This window comes from Puma concolor, chromosome A3, assembly GCF_028749965.1.
Source record: "Puma concolor isolate L17-30 chromosome A3, mPumCon1.1.hap2, whole genome shotgun sequence".
Lineage (NCBI taxonomy): Eukaryota > Metazoa > Chordata > Mammalia > Carnivora > Felidae > Puma > Puma concolor.
In genome coordinates, this window is record NC_141669.1 from 9,205,767 (window position 1) to 9,233,755 (window position 27,989).

At 49.7% G+C, this 27,989-nt stretch overlaps 1 long non-coding RNA gene across 1 annotated transcript; it reads left to right on the forward strand.

The window, feature by feature from the left end:
- Positions 1 to 86: 86 nt before the first annotated feature.
- LOC147582240 (uncharacterized) lies at positions 87 to 27,989 on the forward strand. Its single transcript, XR_015248877.1, has 3 exons — positions 87 to 251; positions 23,891 to 25,195; positions 27,705 to 27,989. It is a non-coding gene; the product is annotated as an uncharacterized LOC147582240 (long non-coding RNA).

Genomic DNA, 27,989 nt, shown 5'->3' on the forward strand with positions numbered 1-27,989 from the left:
CCAGAGCATTTTCTTCTCTTTTAAATTGGGTCAAATGCACTCAATTTAATTGGTAAATTTTTACAACAGAAAATAGATAAGTCCTCTGCAAGCAGGGCTTCCTGCTTTAAAATGCAGCTGAAAGCATTATTACACTATAAAAGAGTTGTTGTGTTGGTCAGTCTGAGGAAGGGCTTAGCTTGGCCCCGGCAGAGGAAGGAGGTGCATGTAAGAGATATTGTCTGACTGTAAATCATGGGTTGCAAAAAGAGGTAAGTGTTGCGAGCGAATGCAACCAAAACATTCAGGGAAACCGTGGCACAGGCTTTTCCCAGAACCGGAAAATCTCAGATCTCAGGGAACAGACTGGACTGAACAGGGACCCAGGGTCTCAGCCACTTGGAGCATTAAGACTCAAAGTATGTTCAGCCATGTGGAATTGGAGAGCTTTTTGGTTTTGTGTGTGTGTGTGTGTGTTTACAGCATCAGCTGTGCTTTTTAAAAGCTTTATTTAAATTAGCATTCCGTAAAATTCGCCTACTGTAAGTTTACAATTCAAAGTTTCAGAAAATTTATGGGGTGGTGCAGCCACCACCAAATTCCAGTTTTAGACCATTTCCATCACCCCTTAAAATTCCCTCGAACCTGCTTGCAGTAAAATCCTCACTCCCAGTTCCAGGCAAAAACTAATTTACTTTTGGTGTCTATAAGTTAGTCGCTTCTGGATATTTGATAGAAATGAATAATAAGCAGTCTTTGGTTCCGGCTTCTTTACACTTTGCGTAATAATTCTGAGGTTTATTCGTGTTGCAGCAGGTATCAGTGTTTCATTCATTTTTTTTTTACTGCTGAGTCGTATGCTGCTGAAAGGCTACACTACACTTTACCCATTCGTTGGGTGATGGACAACTGGGTTGTGTCCAGGGTTGGCTATTATGAATCACGATACTATATACGTGCACACACGAGTCTTTGTGCGGATGTATGTTTTCATTTCTCTTCGGCAGATTCCTGGGTATAGGGTTGCTTGGTCTCATGATTGAGTTGCTGGGTCTGTTTAATGTTGGAAGAAACTTCCAAAGTTTTCCGAAGGGGCTGTACCATTTTATATTGCCCCTTGGCAACGTGTGGGGGTTCCATTTACTCCACATCCTCGTCAACACTTGGTGCTGTCTGCCTTTCTTATTATACCCATTTTCATGATTGTGGGGCTCTCCCAATTACTAACGATAGATACCTTTTCGTACGCTGATTAGTCATTTGTATGTTTTCTTTGTCGGAATGTCTGTTCAAGTGTTCAAGTCCTGTGCCCGGTTTTCACGTGGATTGTTTAGAATCTTATTATTGAGTTACAAATGTTTTTATATATTCTGGAAACAAGTCCTTCATCAGACACATGATTCACAAATATTTTTCCCAACGTGTGACTTGTTGTTTTCATTTTCTTAACGATGTCATTGGAAGTGCAGACAATTTTCATTTTAATGGAGTCTGATTTATCAGTTTTTTTTTTTCTGTTACAGCTTATGCATTTGGTATTGTGTCTGAGACCTCTTTGCCCAACCCAGTGTCACAAAGATGTTCTCCCATGTGTTCTTCTAGAAGCTTTGTCATTTTGGCTTTTATATTTAGTATACGACCCGCTAGAAGTTAAATTTGCGTACGGTGTGAAATAATAGTCTCAGGCTTTTGTTTTGTTTTGTTTTCTGCATATGTTGCTCCAACCTTCCTGACGCCATTTGTTGAAAAAAAAAATCATCCTTTTCACTACTCACTGCTTTGTTGAAAATCTAGTTTGTCATAAATGCAAGCATTCCTTTCTAGGCACTCAATTTCCTTTCACCGATCGATACGCCGATCCTTCTCACACACCGCACGGTCTGGATGATGGTCGCAGTACAGTAAGCTTCGAAATTTGGTGGTGATCTCCAACCTTGTTTTTTATTTTCAAAATTGTTCTGGCTCCTCTTAGCATCTCCATACAAAAGTAGGTCAGTTCCTTGTCAGTTTCTATAGATCAGTCTGCTAAAATATTGGTAGAGATGGTGTTGAATCTGTAGATCAGTTTAGCGAGAAGTGCCATTTCTCCAATATTTACTCTTTGAATCCATGGACATGGGATATCTTTCTACTTACTTAGTTCTTCTTAGCAATCTTTTGTAGTTTTCAAATTATGCACTTCTTTTGTTAGAATTATCCCTAGTATTTTATTCTCCTTGATGCTATTGTGAATTACATTATTTTCTTAATTTCATTTCTGATTGTGCATTGCTAGTGCATGCTGCAGTCTTGCTAAACTCATTTATTAGCTCTAGAAGTTTTGTTGCGGATTCCTTAAAATTTTTTACATATGGGGTTGTGTCAAACATGAACAAAACAGTTTACTTCTTCCTTTCTGATTCATCTTTCTTTCTCCCCAGGTTTTCCTTTACTTCCTCCCTTCCTTCCTTCCTTCCTTCCTTCCTTCCTTCCTTGTTTCCTTCCTCCCTCCCTCCCTTCCTTCCTTCTTTCCTTTTCCTCTCTTATTTCGTATGTCAGTCTAGCTAAAAGCTTGCCAATCTCCTTGATCTGGTCAAAATTACAAGTGTTGTTTTCACTAGATTTCTGTTTTTATTTCACAGATTTCCACTTTTTTATAAAAAGTTTATTTATTTTGAGAAAGAGAGAGACAGAGAGAGTGTGAGCAGTGGAGGGGCAGAAATGGAGGGGGAGAGGGAGAATCTCAAGCAGGCTCCACATTGTTAGTGTGGGGCCCGTAGCAGGGCTTGAATTCAGGAATTGTGAGATCATGACCCGAGCCAAAATCAAGAGTCAGATGCTTAACGACTGAGCCACCCAGGCACTCCTCACTGATATCCATTTTAGTTTTCCCCCTATTTGCTTTCTAATTTGTTTTTCTTTGTCTTTCTTAAAAGGGAGGCTCAGTTTATTGATATAGGGGTTCTTCTGACATAAGTATTTAAAGCTAGAATTTCCCTCTAAGCAATCCTTTACATGCACCCCTTACATTATATGTTGTTTTAAACTTTTTATTCTTTGAAAATATATTTCAATTACATCTATGGTTTCTTCTTGACCCATAGGTTTTATGGAACTGTGTTGATTTTTAAATATTGGAGATTTTTTCCATGTATCTGTCTTTTGTGGATCTTGAATTTAATGCCATCATTGCCAGAGAATGGCCTTTGTATGGTTTTGATTATTTGAAATTAATTGAGGGGCGCCTGGGTGGCTCAGTCAGTTAAGTGTCTGACTTTGGCTCAGGTCATGATCTCACGATCCGTGAGTTCGAGTCCCGCGTCGGGCTCTGTGCTGACAGCTCAGAGCCTGGAGCCCGTTTCAGATTCTGTGTCTCCCTCTCTCTCTGCCCCTCCCCTGTTCATGCTCTGTCTCTCTCTGACTCAAAAATAAATAAACGTTAAAAAAAAATTGAAATTAATTGAGACCTGTTTTGTGGCCCAGAAGATGATTTATCTTTTTTTTTTGATTTTTATTTAAAAAAAAAATTTTTTTTTTCCAACGTTTATTCATTTTTGGGACAGAGAGAGACAGAGCATGAATGGGGGAGGGTCAGAGAGAGAGGGAGACACAGAATCGGAAACAGGCTCCAGGCTCTGAGCCATCAGCCCAGAGCCCGACGCGGGGCTCGAACTCACAGACCGTGAGATCGTGACCTGGATGAAGTCGGACGCTTAACTGACTGCGCCACCCAGGCGCCCCCAGAAGATGATTTATCTTACAGACACATATGTGTGTGCTGTATCTGGGCTGGGGTGTGCGTTTTCGAGTCTGTGTTGGATTTTCTTTTGGTGAGGCTTCCTTACCTCTCATATCTCCTCAAGAGAGAGCACCCCGGCTCTGACGGTTACGAACGTATGGGTTCCTTTTTTATCTTAATGTTTATTTCTGAGAGAGAGACAGAGTGCCAGCAGGGGAGGGGCAGAGAGAGGGGGAGACCCAGAATCCGAAGCAGCCTCCGGGCTCAGAGCTGTCAGCACAGGGCCCGATGTGGGACTCAAACCCACGCACTGCGCGATCATGACCTGAGCGCAAGTCCGACGCTTAACCGACTGAGCCACCCAGGCGCCCCCAGGAACCCCTGGTTTCCTCGGGCCTGCTCCTGTCTCCCCTGTGCATATGCAAGACCTGTGGGCCACCCAGGTTATGTGGGAGCTTGTCCAAGCCCATCGTGGCTACCTTGCCTTGTGCAATTCCCTGTGAAAAGCCCAGGCCAGTTTATTAACCCAAGAGGCCCCCAACCCCCACGTGCTTGCCACTTGGACTGACAATGTCCCGAGTCCAGTGAGGCCCTTGGGGAGTGGTACTGGAGTTTCTTCCCGTTGCAGCCTATGCCGAGCTGCTCAAATTATGGTGCCCTGGAGGGTGCGGTGCTCCTCAGGTCGTTGTCTGACTTTTGTCCCTTTCCAGAGGAGGGAGATGTTGTCTGGGACAGCGGTGTCCAACCTCCCTGAGGCTTTTTGAAAAAAGGTGATTGTCTACTGATGGAATTTGGACTCCTGTTTGCCCTCCTTTGCATCCTCCCTTCCAGCTTGACACCTGCTCCCCGGGGAGATCCCCGGCCACGCGCTGTAATCCAGAGACTGCCTATAATTTGGGAGACTGAAGCCCAGAGAGGGAAGGGGCTGCTTCGAGTTCACTTTCAGAGCCGCTGAGCGGAGGGCGTCGGGACACGGGCTCGCGGCAGGTGGAACCGGGGCTCCTCCGGCCACGAGAGAGGCCGCACCTTCCGCCGTCGTTGGGAGAGCCGGGGGCTCCAGCCACTTGCGTCTCGTCCTGTTGGGGTGGGAACCCCCCACGGCCCTGACTCTGGAAGGCGGGGAACCCCCCCGGGAACCCCCCCCCCCCCCGCCGTGAGAACACTTGGCTTTCCTCCGCTCCTCCCCACCAGCTGCGCCCTCCTCGTCCCGTCATAATCACCACCCACAAGGGTCACTTCCCGCGTGCCTGGTTGCCTCGGCACGTGGCGGCATGGGGACACCTGGTGTGTGTCCCATGAGCGTCCTCAGCCCGTTCTGTGAGCTGCCTCCTGGGGGTCGGGCACGGAACTTCATTGTTCACGTACGGTCTTCACTGAACCCCTATGACAACAGCCTCCCAAGAGTCCCCCCACCCCCACCCCCCGGTCCCTCCGTGTGACACACGGGCTACGAGAGGTTCAAGAACACGTCTGAGCCCTCACGGGGATGGACGAGGCTGGGATCTGACCTCACGTCTGTGTGTTTCCAAAGTCTGTGGTTTCTGCCGTCAGACCACGTGCATCTGCAAAACCCTGAAAGCCTCACGGGTAGCAGCGGGGGGTGGGGGGGTTGGTGGCAGCAGGGGGCGTGGCAACACCTCCAGCCTGAGCCCGAATTCCGGGGCATAACCCGATCCAGCAGGGCACCGTAAGGAGCCACACACACCGCACACACATACAAGGCACACAGGCACATCCTGTCTCCTGCCTCCCACGTGATCCCGGCTACATGCCCCCCCCCCCCCCCCACGTGGAATCACCCACTGTGCAAAGAGGACAGATCACATGGCTTCTCCTCTTTTTCAATTATGGCACTTTGGCTCAGCATCTACCTTCCTGAGCGCAGGTAGGATTGTACAAAGTTGTCAGAGACACAGTTTTCTACGAAGGTGCCTTGCAAAATTGCCCTGGGGAGTAGCACTCTTTTTGTTTTTTTTTTTTTTTTAAGGCAGAATAACCATTCTTCACAGCTTCTCTGCCGTGGGAAGAGCGAGCAGGTTGGTGGAGGAGTTTAGCAGATTTATTGACATGAACATAGTTTTGAGACAGAAGGCAAGCTGTCATAGCCTGACATGCAGGAAACTCGGGATAAATATTTCTGTTGACGCCCCATGTATCCCTTATCCCCACATGCCCTCGCGCTGGGCTCTCCTGTCAGGATGAACTTGTAGGAGGCTTTGCTCTTGCCCCAGAAGAGGGCCAGGGGGGCGGTGGGGGGGGGCAGGGAAGAAGGGGAGCGAATTCGTGAAAATTACTGGTGGAATAAAATCGTAAGACAGAAGTCCCCTCCCGTCGGCGGGAATGTGATCCGGGACCCCCCCCCCGCCCCGCCCCCGGGGGCGCCTGAAATCCGCCAGTGCCGTAGCCTTTCCACGCATCCCGGGTTTTTCCCTATACATCCATACCTATGCTAAATTTAATTTATAAAATCAGTACAGTGAGAGATCACCAACAATGACATAATAAAATAGCATAATTACAACAATATACTGTAATAAAAGTCGCGTAGATCTCAGCAACCCCAGCGTACAATATTTTTTCTCCACTAAGCAAGTCAAGAACTTACACTTTTTCACTTAAAGGAAGCACTTTCTGGCTTCTCCTTGGGATCTCCGCTTTGCCAGCGCTGCTACTGTTGCGTTTGGGGCCATTAGTAGGTAAAATACAGGTTACTTCGCAGCCTGTCCGACAATCAAGAGCCTAAGTGACTCGCGGTGGGTGACATGGGCAGTGTGGGGGCTCTGGGCATGGGGGTGATTCATGCACGTGCAGGATGGAGCTGGACACGGTGAGATCTCATCACGCTACTCAGAGCGGCGCACAACTTAAAACTTACGGATTATTTTGAGAATTTTCCATGTGATATTTTCAGACCTCTCTTGAAGCCATGCACACCAGAACTGTGGAGGGGGTACTGACTGTAGTCATGTCTTTCGGAAGCAGACCCAGCATGCATTTTAAAAGCATAAATGATAGATTATACCCGATAGACTAGCCAGTGGTAGCTGACATTTATGCTCGGGGCACACTGCTAAGCCATCCGCATGCCTTCATTCAGCAAATTTTATTGAACGTGTACAAGATGCCGGGTTTGGTCATGGGCACTTGGGGTCTATCAGTGAATAAATTCTCATGGAAATTCCATTCTCTTCTTTAAAAAAAAATTTTTTTTTTTTAAATGTTTCTGTATTTGTGAGACACAGGGAGAGACAGAGCACGAGCAGGGGAGGGGCAGAGAGAGAGGGAGACACAGAATCCGAAGCAGGTTCCAGGCTCTGAGCTGGCAGCACAGAGCCCGATGTGGGGCTCGAACCCATGAACGGCCAGATCGTGATCTGAGCCATAGTCATAGACGCTTAACCGACTGAGCCACCCGGGCGCCCCAAGGAATCCATTCTTGAGGGAAGGGAAGAAAGACAACACTGGTGGAAAGCTGGGCCATAGGCCGCTTGGGATGAGTACCAGATGCTCACGGGGACAGAGTCCAAGCTTGGCAAGAGGACATGGGGGAAATGACACAGCCAGTCTTGGGGCCTTCCTCCTCTGGTCCCCACTGCTCCCATCAGAGCCCTGGCAGCCCTTGCCTTCCCTCGCTGGCCTGTGCTCCTTCACACCGTGTACCTTTCATTGTCTAGTTCTCTTTCCATTTCAGGCTCTTCCTTTGGTGGCCTTCACTCCTCCCTCTCAGTTCCAATGTTTCCTCCACTGAGCCCGCTGCTCTGCCATCCGCCAGTTCTTGCCACAAAGTCTCTGGGCCTTCTCGCTGCCCCGGTGGCCTGGGATGCTCTGCTCTCTTGGGACAAGGGTCTCATTTTATTCCGCCGCCAACCCCGGACCATCGGTGGACCGTGTGTTGCCAGAGCCACCCTGCTCTAAGGGATCTCGGAGGCGCTCTCGGACTTTCCACTGGACCGGGAATCTTCTTCCAGGGTGAAAACAAAGTTTTGCCTCCGAAACGTGAGCCCCTTATGTAGCAGGTTGGTAGGTGTTCAGTGAATATTTAGGGAGCACATCGCCACGCAGATCACCTAAAATTTGCATCGTGAGGGCCTCACAAAGTCCGAGTTCGTGTTCTCACTCCCCTGTGAATCCCTAGTGTATTTGCCCATCATCTGCCCAGTGCCTAAAATGTGCCAAACCCTGTACCGGCACTGAGGGCAGAGAGATCTATGAAAAATGCCGTCTGCCAAGAAGGAAGGCCTTGGACGGGACCGCAAGGTGAACCCGAATGCAGGTGTCAGAAGGGGAACCTGAGAGTAACACAGGTTTGTGAACCGTGGAGGAGGAGGCTGTCCCTTTGTGGGGTGGTCGGGAAAGGAGTCACACAACAGAAGAAGACCCCCCTAAGCTTGTTTAAAAGTAGAGGCAGGAGAAAGGGGCTCAGCTTCTTACCTTGGCTGCTAATTGTGTGGGGCCGCTGTTATTCGCATAGAGAGCGTTTATCGAGTGCGGATGGAGTGCTGGCTACTGAGCTGAGGACGCTCCAGAACTATCTCATTTTCCCGCTGCCCTGGAGGGTGGACTCTTACCCCCGTTTTTTGCCGGGGAACAGGGAGGTTGGGCTATTTGTTCCTGTCACAGGGAGTGCGTGGTGGAACCCGGAGGCTTTTATTATTCCCATAAATGACCTTGAACGCCATGGTCTCCACAAAGCCTTCCCTAACTATTGCACACCTTTGGGATTGCCCATTTTCTGGCGTTATCACAGCACTCCCAAACTTTACTATACGTCAACCTTTCAATAATTGCCCATTAGTCAGACTTCTATAATGGCTTGATAGCGACTCGTTTCACTGCTCGATCTGTTAACATTTATCTCTTAGGTGGAAAAAGCAGAAATCGCCCACAGATGAGTACCATTCCCAGGACTCTTGTCACTGTTCCTCTTTCCGTGTCCGACAGAGTAGCTGTGGTAATCAGGCATCCTGATGGACGGATGTGTGTTCCCCAAGTATGGTCCTGGACAAGTTATATCATTTCCCTAAGACTCGATTTACTTGTTTGTACAAATAGGACGCGAACCCCCTTTGGAATGATTTTGGAATGAGTAGATATGACATGTAAGAATACACTTTGTTCTGGGGCGCCTGGGTGGCTCAGTCGGTTAAGTGTCTGACTTTGGCTCGGGTCATGATCTCACAGCTGTGGGTTCGAGCCCTGCGTCGGGCTCTGTGCTGACAGCTCAGAGCCTGGAGCGGGGACACAGAATCCCCCTCTCTCTGCCCCTCTCCTGCTCACGCTCTGTCTCTCTCTGTCTCTCAATAATAAATAAACGTTAAACAAATAAAAAATAAAAAAGGAAAACACTTTGTTCTATGAACAGACATTTCTCCAAAGAAGAAATACAGATGGCCAACAGACACACGAAAAGAGGCTCAAAGTCACTAAACACCAGGGAAATGAAAATCAAAACCACCATGAGATATCGCCTCACACCGGCCAGCACGGCTCAAATCAAAAACACAAGAAACAACCAGTGCTGGCGAAGGTGTGGAGAGAAAGGAACTCTTGTGCACTGTTGGTGGGAAAAACAAACTGGAGTGGCCACTGTGGAAAACAGCACGGATGTTCCTCAAAAAATTAGAAGTAGAGTTACTATTTGACCCAGTAGTTCTACTACTGGGTCTTTGTCCAAAGGGAACGAAAACACTAATTCCGAAAGGTATATGCACCCCTATGTTTATCGCAGCATTTTTTTGCAATAGCCAAATGATGAAAGCAGTCCAAGTGTCCACAGACAGATGAATCGATAAAGAAGATATATGGATAACAGTATAGAAGTCAGCCATAAAAAAGAATGAAATCTTGCCATTTGCAACCACACGGGTGGATCTGGAAGGCATAATGCTAAGCAAAAAAAGTCAGAGAAAGACAAATACCATATGATTCCACTCATAGGTGGAATTTAAGAAACAAAACAAATGAGCAAAGAGAAAAAGAGACAACCCCCGCCCCCCCCCCAAAAAAAAAATCCCAGACTCCCAATTATAGAGAACAAACTGGTGGTCACCAGAAGGGAGATGGGTGGGGGGATGGGTGCAGTGGTGAAGGGGACAAATGCTCATGATGAGCACTGAGTAATGTGTAGAATTATTGAATGACTATCTTGTACCTCGGAAACAAATATAACCCTGTATGTTAACTGTACTGGGACTAAAATTTAAAAAAGAAAAAGAAAAGGAAAACACTTTGTTTTAGTTTCCTGACTCCCTTCCCTTGAGGCAATCTTTAACAATAAGTGCTGCTGCTCATATTGGGGATAAATGGCCTTGCAGTTTATAAAACAGTTTATAGAACGGAATGTGGATCGGGAAACCAGGGTTCAATTCCTAGCTTTTGTGTCCATCAGCTGTGTAATTCGGGACAGGTAATTGAGTCTGCCTTTCGCTCTTTCATTCGTAAAATATTTACTGACCGACTGCTACGTTGGGGCGGAGTTCTGTGGCCTGGACCGAGAGCAGTGGGGGGAAAGGTCCCCGGCCTCGTGGACCTTTCACCTCCTGGAGCTTCCGCATGGAAAGAGGCAGGAGACTGCTTCTGGGGTGGTTTGCAGAGCTGGGGAAAGCTCCTGAAAACAAAGCAGCAATTTGACAGACGTAACTGATGGAAAGAACACGTTATCTGCGGTCAGAGGAACTGGGTTCGAATTCTGGTTTTGTCTTCCTGAATGAGTGGCTTCGGACTGAGTGACTCCGCGGGGCCACGTCTTTCCAGCGCTTTAATTTCCTCATCTGTTCAGCAGAAAACCCACATTCTCCTTCTCCCGCGGGTTCTCCTACAGCAGTTCAATGCGATGATGTCAAGGAAAGAGCTCTGTGCCCAGGACAACACTATGTGCGTGTGAGTCATTTGTGAGTTACTAGTTGTTTAAAATGAAACATAGAGCCCAAATGCCCATCGGCTGATGAATGGATAAAGAAGATGTGGTGTATATAGCTATACATACAAGGGACTCCTACTCGGCAATCAAAAAGAATGAAATCTTGCCATTTGGAATGACGTGGATGGACCTAGAATGTATTATGCTAAATGAAATAAGTTAGTCAGAGGAAGACAAATACCGTATAACTTCACTCTCTGTGGAACCGAGGCAACAAAAGAGATGAACATAGGGAAAGGGAAGGAGAAATGAAACAAGATGAAAACAGAGAGGGAGGCAAACCCTAAGAGACTTTGAACTCTAGAGAGCTGAGGGTTGCTGGAGGAGGGGCGGGTGGGAGGATGGGCTAAATGGATGATGGGCACTGAGGGAACTGGTTGTGATGAACGCTGGGTGACATAGGTAAGTGATGAATCACTAAATGCCGCTCCTGGAACCCATACCGCGTGATATGTTAACTAACTTGAGTCTAAATCAACTCTTGGAAGAGAACGCATGAAACCCAGGGTTCTCTCTTGCCCCGGAAAGTAAAATACATCTGAAAGCGACAACACTCGGAGGACGGCGTTGTTGTGATTGGCCGCAGGCTCTGGATGTCCACTAGCCCAGGTTACCTGTGGAATCGACCGAAGCCCTGTTTCTTTCTTGGTAGTGCTATCTCTGATGCTGAGCCACGGGATCCTCCCAACGTCCTTTGCCGCAACTGTGGACTCCCCCCAGAGTGCTCCTTCTGCTTAGTGTATTTCCCACTGAGATGTTCCCATGTGGAGAGGACCAGGAGGACCATCTGCGGGAAGAACCCCAGGCTGGAGGTTCCGTTCCTCCGTGGAGAGTGGCGGATTGGTACCAGGGAACTGTTTTCTTGTCTTTTGTCTCGATTACCCACGAGTTCGGTGAGCGTGTCCCCAGGCCTCTGGCGAGCCCTGTTCGGGAGAAAGTCACTTTCTCACAGACCCAAAGCCTGGCGAGACTGTCAGCTGCGGGTCCTCCCCGAGCCAGCCTGCCGGACCCCTCCTCTTGCTGCCTCAGCTGGCGGCCCAGGGGGCAGCAGAGACCAACCGGCAAGACGCCAGCAGGGCCCTCGGGTCTGCAGAGACAAGGCCTCATTGTGCATCGTGGAAGACTCTGACTCAGTGGCCTGCTGTATTCCAGTCTCTACGGCTGCGAGGAGTGGTCATTGCACACACATTCGTACATACGAATGGCAAAGTAGCTCCTTCCATGCTCCGAGGGCAGGCGCTCGGGGATGCTGAGGGAGAGACCCAGCGAGGCGCGGCGACTTGCACAAAGTGCGACAGCTGAGGCAAGGTGGGTCGTTCGGGACGCGCGGCCCTCGCTTGTTATGTTGTCTCAAGCAGGATCTTCCAGGCTCTGTGAGGGATGCAGGCGAGGGCAGGGGACCGGAAGGAGCTCCCAGCTCACAGGGACCCACCAGGACACAGGCAGCGTGGTAAGCGCTGTGCCAGGGACAGACGTCGAAGGTCCGAGGAGCAGAGGTGACATCTGCTCGGCAAGCGGGTGAGACTTCACGGAGGGAGGAGCCTTGAAGAATGAGTCTAATTGGAGGAGGAGAGGAGTTGGTTGGGTAGACAGAAGGAACCGTGTGAACAGGAGCATGGCACAGCGAAACCTGAACCCTGAGGAGGGATTTAATGCAGAATGTGTGAAAACGGTTGTCGCTTTCCTTTGGGGAGCGAATTCCAGAAAACGCAAGGTGAGTGGAAAAACACAGCCAGCGGTATCCTGATACATTCATGGCGGCCAACGCTCCCCAAGAAAAATTCAGGGAAAATGAGTCAAGTCCGAAGGGAAGGAGACTGCAGGAGGCCCAGAGGGAAGGAAGCTGGTTGCATTGCAGGCCTGGGCTTCAGTCCCCTGGCCTGCTGGCGCCCAGTACAAGGGACAGCGAGGGTGGGACGCAGAGTGGAGCAGATCCCAGATTAGAACGAGACAGAGGCTTATCCCTCGTGTAGGTTTCGGGAAGTCTGAGCTCTTGGAACTGCAGCCTCCTTATTTCTAAAGTGAAGGTGATGATTCTGCCTCCCAGGCTGGGTGTCGGCGTCCCGGGAAGTAACACAGCACAAGCGGCCAGCGATGTACCTAGTCAGTGGTCGTGCTGGGGGGGAGCACTGGCTTCTCTCGCTGTCTCCTGAATACTTAGAATGAGGCCATCGTCTAAAAAAATAACAATAACTAGAATTTTCCCTCCCCCCAAGTACTCAAGGGGGATGTGTATTAAAATGGGATGTGATTCCTTTTAATCAGATGATAGGGATCTCAGCTGACGTCACAGTCTCGGGAACCTCACTGAAACACACCCAGCCCTTAGTGCTGTGAATTGGAGGCCGGTCTGAACTCTCAGTGACCTTGGCACAGAGGACCTTTTCATGCACTCTGCACAGGGAGGAGAATTCAGGGGCAGGCAAGGGGGACGTGGGCAAGGACGTCCATGGAGCTCGTTTCTTTCCGGGGTTGACAATTTAGTCAAGAACATCTTAGTTATGCAGCAGTGGGTTCCTAGAACCCTGGGGGCAAAAGGGACCTTATGCTTCCCCAGGAGATGTTTCTCTGTCTTACAAATGATCTCTATTTTATTGCCTGGCCTTCTTGAGTTTCTCTTTGTATGATTTCCAATTGCTAACTGCATGGGAATGGCCTGCCGTGGAACATTCCGGTTGGTCTCAGGTGCTCACGAGTGCCGCCAGTTTCCCGGGTCTGAGACACTCCCTCCTCTGTTTGGCTCCTTGATGGCGGCCTCTTAGCCCAGAGCCAGAGATGGAAGCCAGGTCAGGGGTTCTAAATAATTTTGCAGGTGTCACTCTTCACCTACAGGGGATGAAAATCTGGGACGCCTGTTTTCTGCAAAACAAGCTTGAAATGACGCCAAGGGTGTGGGGACATGCCAAGATGGCGGACGCTATCTTGAGTGCGAGGGCCTAATGGATAAACTGAGGCCCAGAGAAGGGTGGGTGACATGACTGCTCCCATAATCACAGACGATAAGGCACACAGATGAGAAAGGGGCTGTGGGAATCAGGGTCAGGTCGCTGTGGCCCCTCATCTAATGCTCTTTTGCCCATCTTTCATCTGCTTAGAGGGCCCCCCCAGGCTACGGCAGTGGTGAGGGAAACGGGGCGTAAATTTAAGAGGGGCTCAACGTTCTAGAATGCACTGTGGCACGACAAGCGTGAGGTGCTACCTCACACGCTCCTCGATGCTGGATGGCTGTGAACAAGCCCACAACTACCGTGTTATAAACCCTAGAAAATACCAGGGCGGCCTGATGACTTCGATTCTCCGGGGAGAGACCGCTTTTGGCTCTGAGACTAAGGCCTTAGATCCCTCCTCCTTCGAATGTGCCCTAAATTTGCATCTGAGCTCTGTTTCCTTGGCCCTTTTGTGATTTCGCATTGAAACGAAAACACAAGTTCCTCCGGGGACTTTTCTAATCTGGTTGCAAATAGCAGATGACCAAATTCACCAGCTTCTGTAATTCACTAGACCCGGTAATCACAGCCTCGAAATCCCTCCAAATCCCACTGCAGGGACTCAGGCAAAAATAGCAAGTGAGGTCAGCCCCCGAAGGGGAGAAAAGGGCCCTTGTCATCTAAATAGGAGGAATCAAACCATCTTTTAAATGCAAGGTTAAGAAATGCCTTATGTGTTTGTGCTGCACCACTTAATTTCTCTCTCATTCACTAGCGGGTCTGAATGTCTGCTGTGAACCAGACGCCAGGGAGGAATGAGATGCCAGAGAGGATTTGCTGGGAAGCTAATGAGGCCTCAGCTTCAGGGCCCCTGCTGCACTCTTGGCCTCTCCCGAGGCCCGGGAAAGGAGCCCCGGCGATGTGTTCACGGTCGGCGGTCAGGTGGTTTTGTAAAATACACCTATGTAAAGAAGGCTCCTCTTTCCATTGTGAAGGTTTCATCTTGCAGGCCGCCTGAATCTGTCCCCTCCTCTTTCCCCAAGAATAGCTTTGGCCTTGGGGGAGGGACGTTCGGGTGAACAAATGAATTGTCAACTGTATTAGAGAAACTGGTTGGAAGTCAGGGTACAGCGGGACCTGGAGGAAGGAGCCCTGGCCTGCTGAGAAGTCCACGGATGGAGCTAGAACTTAGGAAGGGGGGTTTATTCTGTGTCGCCAACTGGGTATGTAGCAATTCAGGTTTTTTTAATGCCTATTTTATTTTTGAGAGCACGAGCGGAGAGAGGTGGGGGGGGAACAGAGGATCCAAAGTGGGCTCTGTGCTGAGAGCTTCAAAAGTCAGCTGTGCCCTGGGGGTCCCCCTGGCCACCTGCATTTCTGACCCACTGGCTGTACCTTTGGGAGTTCCCGTGAACCTCCCATGTTCGATAATTCGACAGAACAACTCGCAGACCTCAGGAGAGCACTAAACTTATGATGACAGGTTTACCATAAAGACTACACTAGGGTGAGGTCCGGGGGGAGTGCAGCGGTTCTGTGCCTTCTGCTGAAATCAGGGCAGGGGCGCCTGGGTGGCTCAGTGGGTTAAGCGTCCGACTTCGGCTCAGGTCATGATCTCACGGTGTGTGGGTTCGAGCCCTGCGTCGGGCTCTGTGCCGACAGCTCAGAGGCTGGAGCCAGCTTCGGATTCTGTGTCTCCCTCTCTCTGCCCTCCCCTGTTGCACTCTCTCTCTCAAAAAATAAATAAACATTAAAAAAAAAAAAAAAGAAAGAAATCGGGGCATGTCAGTGTGCCCACCACCCAGGAAGTTTTTCTGCCTCTTCCCAGCTCCTCCTTATCAAGGAGCGTCTGTGTGTTTGGCAGAAGGGAGCTCTGGGGTTCTTGAGGTGGGGTTTGGGTTCCCGGGTATCATGTCTTCCCTCCTGGTAGCTGCTCGCCGTGCTGGCATTCTCTGCCCTAATCTGCACTGATGTCCCTCAGTAAGGTGGCTCAGGAAGAGCGGACTCGGGATTCCCCGCTCCCTGGACACGCCCGGCCTCAAAGCTGATGCAGCTGGCTCTGCTCAGGAGGCTGAAACCTTCTAGAACTCTCCAAGGAGACAGGGGGTAAGGGGACCCTTGTGCTGACACGTTCATCGCGCCTCCATACTTAAAAGTACAGAGAAGAGAGTGTAGACCATTTTAACCTGATGTGGTCCATCCCTTCCTTCGCAGCAAACCCTAAGAGGTGGAGCTTGATGTGTGGACCCTTCTTCACTCGCCACACAACCCCCGTGAGCCTCACTTGCGTGTCAGAGGCAATCCTTCCCCTCTTTTGTTTCGGCTGCTTAATCGAATTTTCTTGAATTTTGAGAAAACTGTAGATTCACATGCAATGGTGAGAAATAATGCAGAGAGATCCTGTGGTTTATTCTGTCCCCACTCCGGCCCCCTTCCAGTGGTACCTTCTTAGTGGACTAGAGTCCGTTATTACAACCAGGATCTTGACACTCCATGGAAGTGTTCCAAAAAAGAAGACTTCCGTCACCACCCAGATCCCTCACATGGGCCTCTGATGGCCGCTCCCAACTCCCACTTCTGTTTCCGTTTTAATCTGCAGCAACCATCGCTCTATTCATCATTTCTATCGAGACAGTTGGTGTAAACATGTGCCCAGGTCTTAGTATAGAGCTGTCTTCACTACTGTGGGACGAACACGGTCACGTCTTCGCAAAAGGTCCCGATCTCCCCTTTGGAAGGTGGGCATTTCGAGCAGCCATGGAGGAGGTTCAACACTCAGAGAAACAATAGATAATACACGAAGAATGATTCAGAATATTGCTCTGGCAGACATCTATGACGGCACATCACCATACACGTGTATTTGCCCATGTTAGAAAATATGCCTAATCCCTTCCCTTTTTTAGGTAGAATGGCAGTTCTGGCCTTGATACAGTAAGAAATTATGTTGTGGGGCTCCTGAGTGGCTCTGTAGGTTAAGCGTCCAACTTCGGCTCAGGCCACGATTTCATGGCTCGTGAGTTCCAGCCCCGCATTGGGCTCTGTACTGATGGCTCAGAGCCTGGAGCCTGCTTCGGATTCTCTGTCTCCCTCTCTCTCTGCCTTTCCCCCATTCTCTCTCTCCTTCTCTCTTTTCTCTCTCTCAAAAATAAACACACATTAAAAAAAGAAATATGCTGTGTGCATAACATTATAAACATCATTTTGCATTCAGTGCTATTTTCCAAATGCAGGAAAGGGGACCAAGGTCCCCAGAGACAGCAACGTTGGTTTGCTCTTTACATGATGTGGGCAGTCCCCACTGCTGTGCTCAGGCTGACATCATCAACGTTTTCAGAGAGAAGAGGGGGGTCAAAAGAAGTTTGGGGTTCTGATGCTTTCAGATCTGGGCTCACTAGTGTTTCTATACTTGGTTTCCAGTTCAAGGGACTGAAGGAGCAGAGGGAAATTGTGCCAGCCGCTGACTGCCTAGTAATGGCCGGGGTAAGGATGATTCAGAACAAGAAGAAGACTGACCCAAACTTCAGTGGAATTTCATCTCCGTGGAAATGCCTTCTATAGAAGAACCGGCTTTCTTTACGTGTTCCTACTAACCTTCTTTCATGACCTAATTCCCCTTCCTTTCCCGGGGACCAGAGCTCGGCAGCATTCTACATATTGCGGTATGTCAGACACAACGGGACTAGCCCTTTCTCGGCTCATTGAAGGTTTCTACTCTCCTCTCACTTTTCAGCGATGGTGTGCGTAGAAAGAGTACTGGAAAAGACCTAGCTCTCTCGTTTCCTTTTCCCTCCTCCCTTCCTGGATGGCAGGGGGTGCAAAATTCAGCATTCAAAATGATCCAGGATCAGCTTGCCAGAGAAAAACTAACAGGTCAGCATTGTCACAGAGTGACCATCACGGAATGTGGTATATTCCGATCATACATATTCTTCTGTTTTTGTTTGGGGAATGGCTTGCATAGTAAAGTGCCCAAATATCTGCGGCGGATAAGCTGAGTGGGTCTCTTTTACATATAACCTGTGTAGCCACCACCCAGTCAAGAAGGCAGAGAGCATTTCCATCACGCTGGGGCCCCCTTCCCACCTTTTCTTCATCAGCGTGCATCCCTCTCAAGGTTAGTACTATATTCTATATTCTAAATTTTTTTTTTACATTTATTTATTTTTGAGAGACAGAGAGAGCACAAGTGGGGAGGGACAGAGAGAGAAGGAGCCAGAATCCAAAGCAGGCTCCAGGCTCCAGGCTGTCAGCACAGAACCCGACGCGGGGCTCGAACCCACAAACCGTGAGATCATGATCTGAGCCGAAGTCGGACGCTTAACCGACTGAGCCACCCAGGTGCCCCAACTATGCTCTATATTCTGACAGGAGTTTAAAATTTAGGTTTAAACCAAGTGAAATTTACAACGCAAGAATGTACAGTAACAAAACCAGAAGGAGCTCTTTTGAAAATATAAAAATATTTCGATCGTGGTATTGGGTGAGGTGAAAAAAGAAAGTAATCTCCAGACAGACGAGCCGTGCCTGCTAGGAACTCATGAGTCACACCGTGACCCATTTGTTCCGTCCTGTAACCTCACATGTATTGAGAACCCCCTATGTCCCGGTCACTCTGGCTTTAAACATAGCAACTCATTTCATCCTGAGCACAGCCCTGGGAGGTAGGTGTCACTATACCCATTTTACGGGTAGGGAAAGTGAGGCAAAGAGAAGTGAAGTGTTTCGTCAAGATCATGCAGCCAGAGGACAGTCGAGCCACAGACATGTAAACATACAACATAGTTTGGTAGAACCCGTGACAGGAGACCGAGCTCAGGAGGGACAGTAAAGGAGAGCAAGGATTCGAGGTTTGGCAAAGGAACAAGTCAGGAAGGCTGAAGGGTGGTGGTGTTTTAGCTTTAAGAAAAGCAGAGGGCAGTGAGATGGCAAAGCAACTTGAAATGGTCATACGTGATTGTTCTTGACTGGCGCTCGACATTTTTTTTTATTTTATTATTTTATTTTTTGAGAGAGAGAGAGAGAGAGGAAGAAGGGGAGGGGCAGAGAGAGAGAGAGAGAGAGAGAGGGATTGAGAATCCCAAGCAGGCTTCACACTATTAGGGCAGCGCCTACTTTGGGACTCGATCTCCCCAACTGTGAAATCATGACTTGCGCGGAAATCAAGAGTCAGATGCTTCACCGACTGAGCCACTCAGGCACCCCTGGAGCTCACCCCTGACACGAAAGGGGAGGTGCTGTGGGAGTGAATGCAGAGACCAGATTCCTAGGGCCTCGTGTGACAGAAAACACTGTTTGGAAATGACTGCCCAGGCGCCCGGAAGACCCCGAAGGCTGTTAAGTAGGGCCTCATGAGATCAAATTGGCACCTGATAAAAGTATGAAGGCAAGTATGGAATGGAGGGAGGTTAGGCGCACGGGGCGGGGCGGGGCGGGGCGGGGCGGGGGGGCATGATCAGGGCCACAGTAGTTGAGGCACATGAAGGAGACAGCGTGGTCTAGAATCGTTCTTGCTTTTGTCCATTACTTGACTTGAGGGAAGGTGGGGCGGCACGCGTGGAGACAAAGGGATGGCCCTATGGTGGGGGGCCCCACAGAGCTGAGCCCACACGGGCTGCCGGCTCTGTGGGGCTGGAGCTTGGGAGAGGGACGGGGCTGGAGTGCAGACACAGAGGGAGACCGCAGCCTCTGGAGTCAGGGAGATCCTAACCACAGAGCAAGTAGAGAGAGAGAGCTGGGGCCGAAACCCAGGTGACCTCCGGCTTATCAGGGATGCAGAGAAAGGGGACCGGGGTCAGAGAGGCGGGAGGCAAACAAGACATGGATGATGTGTCCCCAAAGCCAGAAGGACCCGGCGTCTACTCGTTCAAAGAGAGTTACTGAAATGCAAGAGGGGTGTTAGACGGCTGTGCCTCTCTTTTCTGAAAGGAGGCTCCCGGTCCCTGAGTGACCCTGAGCTCATGAGTCTCGAGCGGGTGAGTCACCGCCCAGCCCGGACTCGGAGATGCTATCAGATTCATCAGGTCCCCACGGCCACCTCCAGGGCCGGCAGCAGCCACAGCAAGGCCATTAGCTGGGCCACGTGCCCTCCCCCGACACCCTGCCCCCACCCGTCCCGCCTCTAATTTAATATTTGCAGACGTGCTGGGCCTTTGCTGCCCAAATGCAGCCATTCTACAGGCAAATGCCATCTGATCAGCTTGACAGGAAGCCAGAAGCGCCATGGACTTCTTTGGTTTAGCGACGCCGTCACCGGAGCGGATACCTCCGCAAAGACTATTTTAGAATGACCCCGAGTGTGTCCTTTTTTCTGCCGAGAAATTATGGCCGCGTTTGCAATAAGTCTTTCCAATTTGGAACTCTGCTGAGAAGTCTCCCGTTCATTGTCACTCAGCGTTTCGGCTCGTGGGCCGGGGGCCCCGACGCGGGCTATAGGTTACTTGTTTGGAAGCGTTTTCTCTGAGTGGCGCTGTTTCTGTGCGGTGGCCCGGCTGGCTGGAGAGGTGGCCGGGGACACCGCGGGGGAACCGCACCGTCTCCCTACCCCTTAGATGAGTGGGGGGCTAGCTTCTCTCCTTCCTCGGACAGCCAGGGCAGCCTCTGCTGGGCCACACGGGCCTCAGTGGTACCTCGCCAGGGTCCCAGGCAGAAGTTTTCAGCTGTTGAAAGCGAGAGCGCTTTCCTTCTTGGGCTCGCGGAATCCAGAGCCGTGTGGGCGCCCAAGGGGTTGTCTCACGGGCCTGGGGTTGGCCGCTCGCTGGCTTTATCCGTGCCGCCGGCTCAGATGGGGGCCTGCGGACTGGATGGGGACGGAGGCGTGAGTTATCCGGAAAGCTGGGCGGATCCGGGGTGCCGCCCACATTTTTGCCAGTGACAAGGCCTCCATCGGGCGACAAGATGGGAATAACAGACCGGGAGCTTTTTGGTCACGGTTTGTATGTTGTGGTTGGTTGGATTGCCTTCAATCTCCTCTCTTGCCCTGCCACCCCCCCCCTCTCCTGAAACGACCTACAATGATCCCACGTGTGTGCTCAAACTTTCTAGGCGTGGATTTCACACGTCGTGAGGAACTATGGAGGCTGAGAGGGGTGGAAAGAACCTGGAACTTGAAAACTGTGTGGACCTGCCTTTCAAACGTGGCCTCACCCTTTTGCTAGTTGTGTGGATTTAGGCAAGTCTCTTAGAGTCACTGAGCGGGTTTTCTCATCCCTGAAATGGGGACAACTAATGTCTACCTTGTGAGATGAAAGATGCCAAAAGTCTAACACGGCGCGTGGGGCTCGGTAGATAATCCCGTCCTCTGCGGACCTTCTCGGAGCTCTGGAGGAGAGGAGAAGATGGGCCCGTCCCCCTGGAGGATGTCTCTCTGGGCTTGGAAGGGCTGTTGTCCTTCAGGGGACCCCAGTCAACAGGGATGGCTCACCAGTCAATTCAGTCTAGGAAACAGGAGCTAGATAGTTGAAAGAGAGGGAAGGACACAGAGGTACCTGCCCCGGGCTCTTCTCAGACCTTACGTCTTTTAATTCATTCAATGTTCACGGCCGCCTTATGAGGTGGGTCCTATCATCCTTCTTCACAGGCGGAGCAATGCATCCTTATGTCCCTGAAAGAGCTATAGAAAGGTCACATCCCTACGCAGCAGTGGAGTTGAGCCCTGAGGTCAGGCTGGCTACCGAGACCAGGCTCACAACCATGCCCCACACTGCCTCTCCGAATGCCATCTTCCAGTAATCTCTACGATAACCTCAGAGTACCTTTTTTCACTGCAAGATACACTGCCTTCCAGGGTGACAGCGGCTTTCATATCAGATCTCGACCTCTCGGCCGCCTCCAGGGTGTGTGGCCGGCCCTCCCCTCTGACGTCTCCCGCAGCGTGGGCCCCGGGCATGCGTCCTTCGTGTCGCTGAAGCCGCCGCGTGGAGGTTCTCCCCCATCTTGCTTGCGCTCCGCTTTGCGTGCGGTTGGCAACGGGTCTTGGAAAAATGGGAGAATGGCGTAGCCTGGGATTGACACGTGATTCTGGTTTTTTGTGTTGTTTTCAATGCTGTGCAAAGTTGTCATCTCCAAATCTTGCACAAAGAGCTGCGATGGCAAGTTCGCACACGCACGAAAAGGAAAGAAAGAAAAAGAGAACGCAAGAGGTTGGGCACCTGTGAATGTCTGACTGCCCGTGGAAATGAAGAGGTAGGAAATGACTTGTGCTTCCATGGGGTGTCCGTGCTCCCAGGTATATTTTCAAGAAGTGTCGTCAAATGCCCTCCGAGGAGAGATTCTCCGTCAGTGTTCTGAGCTAGAGGGAGGGATCGGAGTGTGTTTTCCTCAGAAGTTGCCTGGCTTCTTAACCCAGACCCCAAGTTCTGGACTTTGCCCCGGGTCCTGATGGTTTTAGGAATGCGTGCAAATGGGAACGGGTGTGTATATGTATGTGTGAGAGTGCGTGACTGTGTGTGTGTGTGTGTGAAAGTGTGTGAGTATACATGCGTGAGTGTGTATACATGTGACTGTGTACATGTGTATACGTGGGGCTGTGTGTGAGTGTGTGAGGGTAAATGTGTGGGTGCGAGGGGTTGGGTTAAAGAATAGTGTCAGGATTTGATATGGAGATACTCCAGGTGCTGAAGTGGCTTTGACCTTGGATCCTGCCTGGGCCTAATGAATGGGCTTTCCCTTGCGTTGGTCCTCCCAGACCCTGGGTCAGGCACGGCCCCTTGTCCAGTCTCCTGGGCTTTACCGTCACGGCCTATAATGTGTTGGGAAGAAGTGTGTCATGCTCTTTCAACAGAAACTTGAACGTGCTCACAAGCCAAGCACAGGTCCACCGTCCCCTTAGCTATACTTTCAAAATACAACACACTCTGAAAACTGAAAGCTTTTTTCTAACTCATATCCAACCTGAACACATCTGGAAGCAACACCTGCTGTGAACTTTAGCTAATTTCTCCTCCTCAGTCCTCCTGTTTGGCATAGTATTTGTATATTTTGCCGCATAAATATTAACATACTTGATTACGAGTTGCTGGCCCAGGAGGGCAGCATGGTCCCCCCGCATACATCGTATTACTCTTTTAAAAAACTAAAAATATTCGTCATTTCGTAATACGTCTGGCCCTAAGTATTTTGGACGAAGGGTTGAGGTCCCGTAATTTCACTCAATTCTTGCCAACGATCTTGTGGAATAATGATTATGCTCACATTAAGATGAGCAAACTGATATCAGAAAGACTGGCTCGTTTGTTCAGGGTCACGCAACCATTATGGGGAAGAGGCAGAATTAAATACGTGCTTTCCGGATTCTGAAATACACCACTTCCCCACCACTCCACGTGGTTTTCCCAACTTCCTCGGGGAGGTAAGCCATGGGTGTAAATATGAAACGGGAGCAGGAGCAGGAGCACGGGCCTTACTCCAGAACCTCGCTCCTCAAGATGTGGGCCTTGGACAGGCAGTTTTGGCATCATCCGAGGTCTCTAGAAGGGCTGAATCTTGGGGCCTAACCCAGGACCTACTGAATCAGTACCTGCATTTCGTCAAGACCTCCCCCCGCCCCAACCCTTCCACCAGGACCTTCATTTGCACATTAAAGTTGGAAGAGCTTGGGCAAGATGTTTACCGGAGGACCAGGCCACAAGTTATTCTTCAACTAGCAATAATCGCTTCTCATATGACCCCCATTGGCTCCGATGCTGCCCCTGCACATAGCTGCCACTCTTGGAAGGTCTCGGAATGCCAAAATTGTGACCTTTCGCCAGGATCACACTGCGGGGCGGAGGCATCTGCCAGCAGGCAAGCGAGGAGGCAGAGAGATGACAGTTCTCAGTCCAACAGTGGTTGCCAAAGACAGATATGTGCCCACAGAAGTAAGACAATTGCACACTTGTTCTAAAAGTCTGTTGCCTCAACAGTTTACTTCCCCAGGTGGTGCTATTTCAAGCAAATCCTACAACTGCACATTGATCTCTGGGAAAAAACTCAGGGAACTGGTCTCCCAAACAGAAGTATCAGACCAACCTAAATCAGAATTGCTCATTACTTGCTCATCATGACATGACTCCAGAGCAGGACTTCTTTAATTCCCACTATTGACGACACAGCCTGGATAATTCTTCATCGTGGGTCTGTCCTGAGTACTGCAGGCTGCTTAGCCTGCAGTGGCCTATGGCCGCTTCCTTCTAGATGCCACCAGCACTACCCCCAGCCCCAGTCATGAAAATCAAGAATGTTTTCAGATATTGCTAAAAGTCCCTGGAGGTTGGAGGAGTTGGGGGGGAGGATGGGAACAATATAACTTTCGGTTGAGAACAGTTGCCCTAAAACTTCTTTGAATTCATTTTTTTTCCTATCCTGCAGCTTGCCAAGATCAAGATGTGACCTCCTGATGATTCGTCAACTAATCAGCACTTGGATGTTATTAAGCAGATCTCTTCAGAGAGAAGGTTTTCAAATGAATAGACAATAGACAATAGACATAACTGGCATAGTGATTGCACTGAGGACAGTCCCTTCGAGAAGATTCCTTGTCACATGGGTATCAGTTTTCTTAACCAACTGTAATCGGGAGAGTTTAGATGCTGAGAAATTTAATCTGACCGCTCACCTTGGACTTCTTGCCTATCCGACAGGTCACGTGGGGGCTGTTTTGTAATGAAAATTCCTGTGTTGAAATACATGGCTTAGAAGATCAGGGGCTGGAAGTCAGGTTCCTGGGATAATGCAGAAGGCGGAAGGCCGGCCGCCCACTCTCCATGGGCCGCTGAGAGGAGATCGCTAACACACCCAATGATGGGAGAAGGCTAAAAATCATGGATTCTGTCACTAATTCAGGCAAGTAAAGATTGCACATTGTTTACAGCTCTCGAGAATCGACTGGTGAAATCCCTGGGGAAAAATGTTCCTCATCCTCCTGCCGAGAGGACTATAAAATGGAAAGAGAGAGACTCTAATGTAAAGAGCCATAAAAGGTATAATTGTTGGAGGAAAACAACGTCTTCTTGCCAGGTTGAGAGTTTCTGCACAGCCAATCGTAGTGGCTGCAGGTGACATAAGGAGAGAAGGCGGGACCTTGAGGCATTAGCGGTAGATGATCACACTCAGTGTGAACGCCGAGAAGATCAGCAGCTGTGGTGGGAAAGAGACCCCCCCCCCCCCGACAAATTCACTGGGCACTGCCCTGTACGTGGGGACCCCACGGTCATACGGGGTGGAGTCATCAAGTCAGATAGAATTCTGACAGTGCTCCCCAAGATGGTGTCCTACCCTCCCAGATGCCTACTCAAACTGGGGTGTGTTGGTTCAACTAGGATGATGTATTCATTCCAGCACAGGTAATCAGGACCCTGACCTCACACAGGAGGCGTGGAGGGGAGAAGACCCTGCCCCTGCTCTCAGGGAGCTCACAGTCTGCTGAGCTCCTAATAACCGTATTCCAATGGGATGCTAAACATACAGCTTCCAAGTGCCAAATTAGCCAATCGGATGCTAAAATAGCGATCGGCCGTTGTGGGCACGTGGCAGTGCTCCCACCACTCATCCCATCTCTTTCCTCGCTTTGTCCTCTGCTCCTATGGATGTCGCTTTGCAGGGCTTGGATCAGCTTCCCTCTTGCTACTGTCACTGTCACCGGGCTGAGTTACCCCTTTCAGGAGCCATTTTAGGGTGAGTTTTGTATTTGTCCTTTTTTTAAAACTTTATTTATTTATTTATTTATTTATTTACTTATTTATGTATTTGAGATAGAGAGAGCACAAGTGGGCAAGAGGAGCAGAGAAAAAGAGAGAGAGAGAGAGAGAGAGAGAGAGAGAGAGAGAGAATCTCAAGCAGGCTCTGCATTCAGCACAGAGCCCAATGGGGGCTTGATCCTACGACCCTGGGATCATGACCTAAGCCAAAATCAAGAGTTGGATGCTGAACTGACTGAGCCACCCAGGCGCCCCTGTGTTTGTTCTTTAGGCTGAACTTGTCTGCCACAGACTTTTTCTCCACTGCCACCCAGGAAAGGCCTTGCTCTACCCAGCCTGGTCTAGAACATTGCTGCCCAATGTGTGGTCTCTGGGTCTACCTGGTGTTCACCTGCAATGAGATAAGTACGAAAATGGAGAGCGAGCTCTTAGAAACTTTTAATAGCAACCTAACAGAGCAGTTTTATAATGCAATGATACTGATCTAATCTGATATATTCATTACGTATTAATTTAGTATCATCTAGGAAAATATGAATTAGGCATTTTTACTTTGTATTTCTTTCCATCTCTTCTGCTTCTTTTTGTTTTCTTTTGTTTTGTAATTCATTTGGAACATGTTTCACAAAGTTTGGTCTTCTAAAGACTGGGGAGAAACAAACTTGCCCTTTATGCAAGTGGTTTGAGAAGCACTGGTCTGGGGGGCCCCATCTGGTTGTCGGACCCAAAATGACCTCATCCTTTGTCTTTTGTCTTACCTCTCTTAGTCATTCTGAGCACCGAATAACCAAAACCACTCCTCAGAGAGGCTGGTCCAACTGATCACACTTAATAAACAGCATGTTCTAGGTTAGCCCTGCTAGGAAATGGGGTGACGCTGGGCATTGACCAGCCCCAGCGGTGAGAGGTAGGCGAACATCTTAGCGGAAGAAGGAAACAGTCTCTTCCTTTTGATCTGCTTTGCTGTTACTCATTCCCCCAGCAGCAGCAGAGCTGCTGGGCCAGCCCTGTACTTGGTGAAGAGGAGTGCTCGTGGCTGTTGACCTTTCCAATTCCTTGCTCACCGTGCTGTGGTTACAGCTATACTCAACGTGTTGCCCACAGACCGGCAGATCTCCCCAGACGGAAATGGCAACAAGAGAGGACAGACACGAGAATACGAATCCTCTGAATGATCAAACTGCACATCAAAATGAGAATTTTGTGTCAACGTCAAAGTGAAATACAAAGAAAAGCGGAGGCGAAAAAGAAAAATGTTGGACACGTTTCTCTAGAATTCTCAGGAGAAAGATACTTTTTGAAGGAAGTCTCACGGAAGATTCTGGCAGAAGAGTTAGAGGCCGTGTGGCAGAAGGGAACAGCACGGGGCTGGGAGGGACAGCTTGACACCTCGTGTCCACAGGAGCCTGGGAAAATCACCTGACCACTTTGTGTCTCCGTTTCCTCACCTGTGACATGGGAGTTCTAATCTTAGGTACTTCATGATCAACCTAGGATGAAATCAATTAATACAAACATGCCAATCATTGAAAACAGTGCTTCAGACTGACTATGGGCAGGTGGGCTAAACCCTCTGAGCTTCATTTACTCCATCTATAAGATGGGGAGAAATAATACTCCCGAACCCAAAGAATTGTCCTCAGAGAGAACCTCTTGACGTATGGCTACCTGAATGCTACTTTTCTGTTTTCCAAAGGATCGGTTCTGGAAAGCGCACACAGCACTGTGAATGTGACTCATACCGTGGGTGCTGTGTGAGCAACTCCCCAGGCCCTGCCAGCAGGTGTCTGTTGTCAAAAGCAAATTAAAACTGATGGAAGTTCCTACTAAGCCTATTCAGTCAGGCAGTCAACAGACACCGACTGAGGGTCTGCTTTGTGCCAGTTATTGTTCCGGGCACATGAAATGGTGTGTGAGCAAATTTCCCCCCCACCCCACTGCCGGGGAGCACACATCTGGGGAAGGCCAGACCCTTTGAACCAAATTATATGGCATGTCAGGAAGTAGGAAGTTCTCTGTCCGAAAGAAATAGATCCGGATCAGGGAGAGCGAGAGCCGAGCAGGACAGGCTGTGGTCAATCACGGGGTGGTCCCAGCGGGTCTCGCTTGGAAGGTATGGTTTGAACAAAACCTCCAGGTTGGTAAAGGAATTAGCAAGTAGAATCTAAGGGAAAGTGTCTCTGATGGAAGCAGCAGCAGCAGCAGCAGAAAGGCCCCAAGGCAGGAGCATGTCTCTCACGTTTGATGTACAGCGAGGAGGACCCAGTGGCCGAAGGGCATGGTCAAAAGCCATGCTCTTGGGCATTCTTCCTTGCCTGGAGCTTTCATCCACTAGGGCTCCCGGAGTCTGGAAAGAACTTTCCCAATGGGCAGAGCCGTATGGTCTGCCCTCTGCCTTCCTGCCCTCTTCCATGTGACAGGAGTGTCCACGCTGGAGTTGCAGGTCCACACTACAACATATCTCTGTCCCTCTGCTTCCATTTAAGGCACACAGTCCCTGCACCTCCACACCACGCCGGGCCTCTCCAGCAACAACCGAGGCCCAGCCAGAGACAATATGGATCCTGCCACCCATGGAACTGGCAGTCACAGGGTCCTGCTAGTCTTGGGGGAGTCCCCCCAGCGTTAGCAAGCCTTCCGTCCTCCACTCTTGAAAGGAGAAGGATTTCTCAGACAAACGCTACTGCCCGCATGGACCGGGGAAGGACTAGGAAAGTTACATGAGTGTTGCCCACCAGGATGTTTTGGTCTCCATGCAGAATATGAATGGG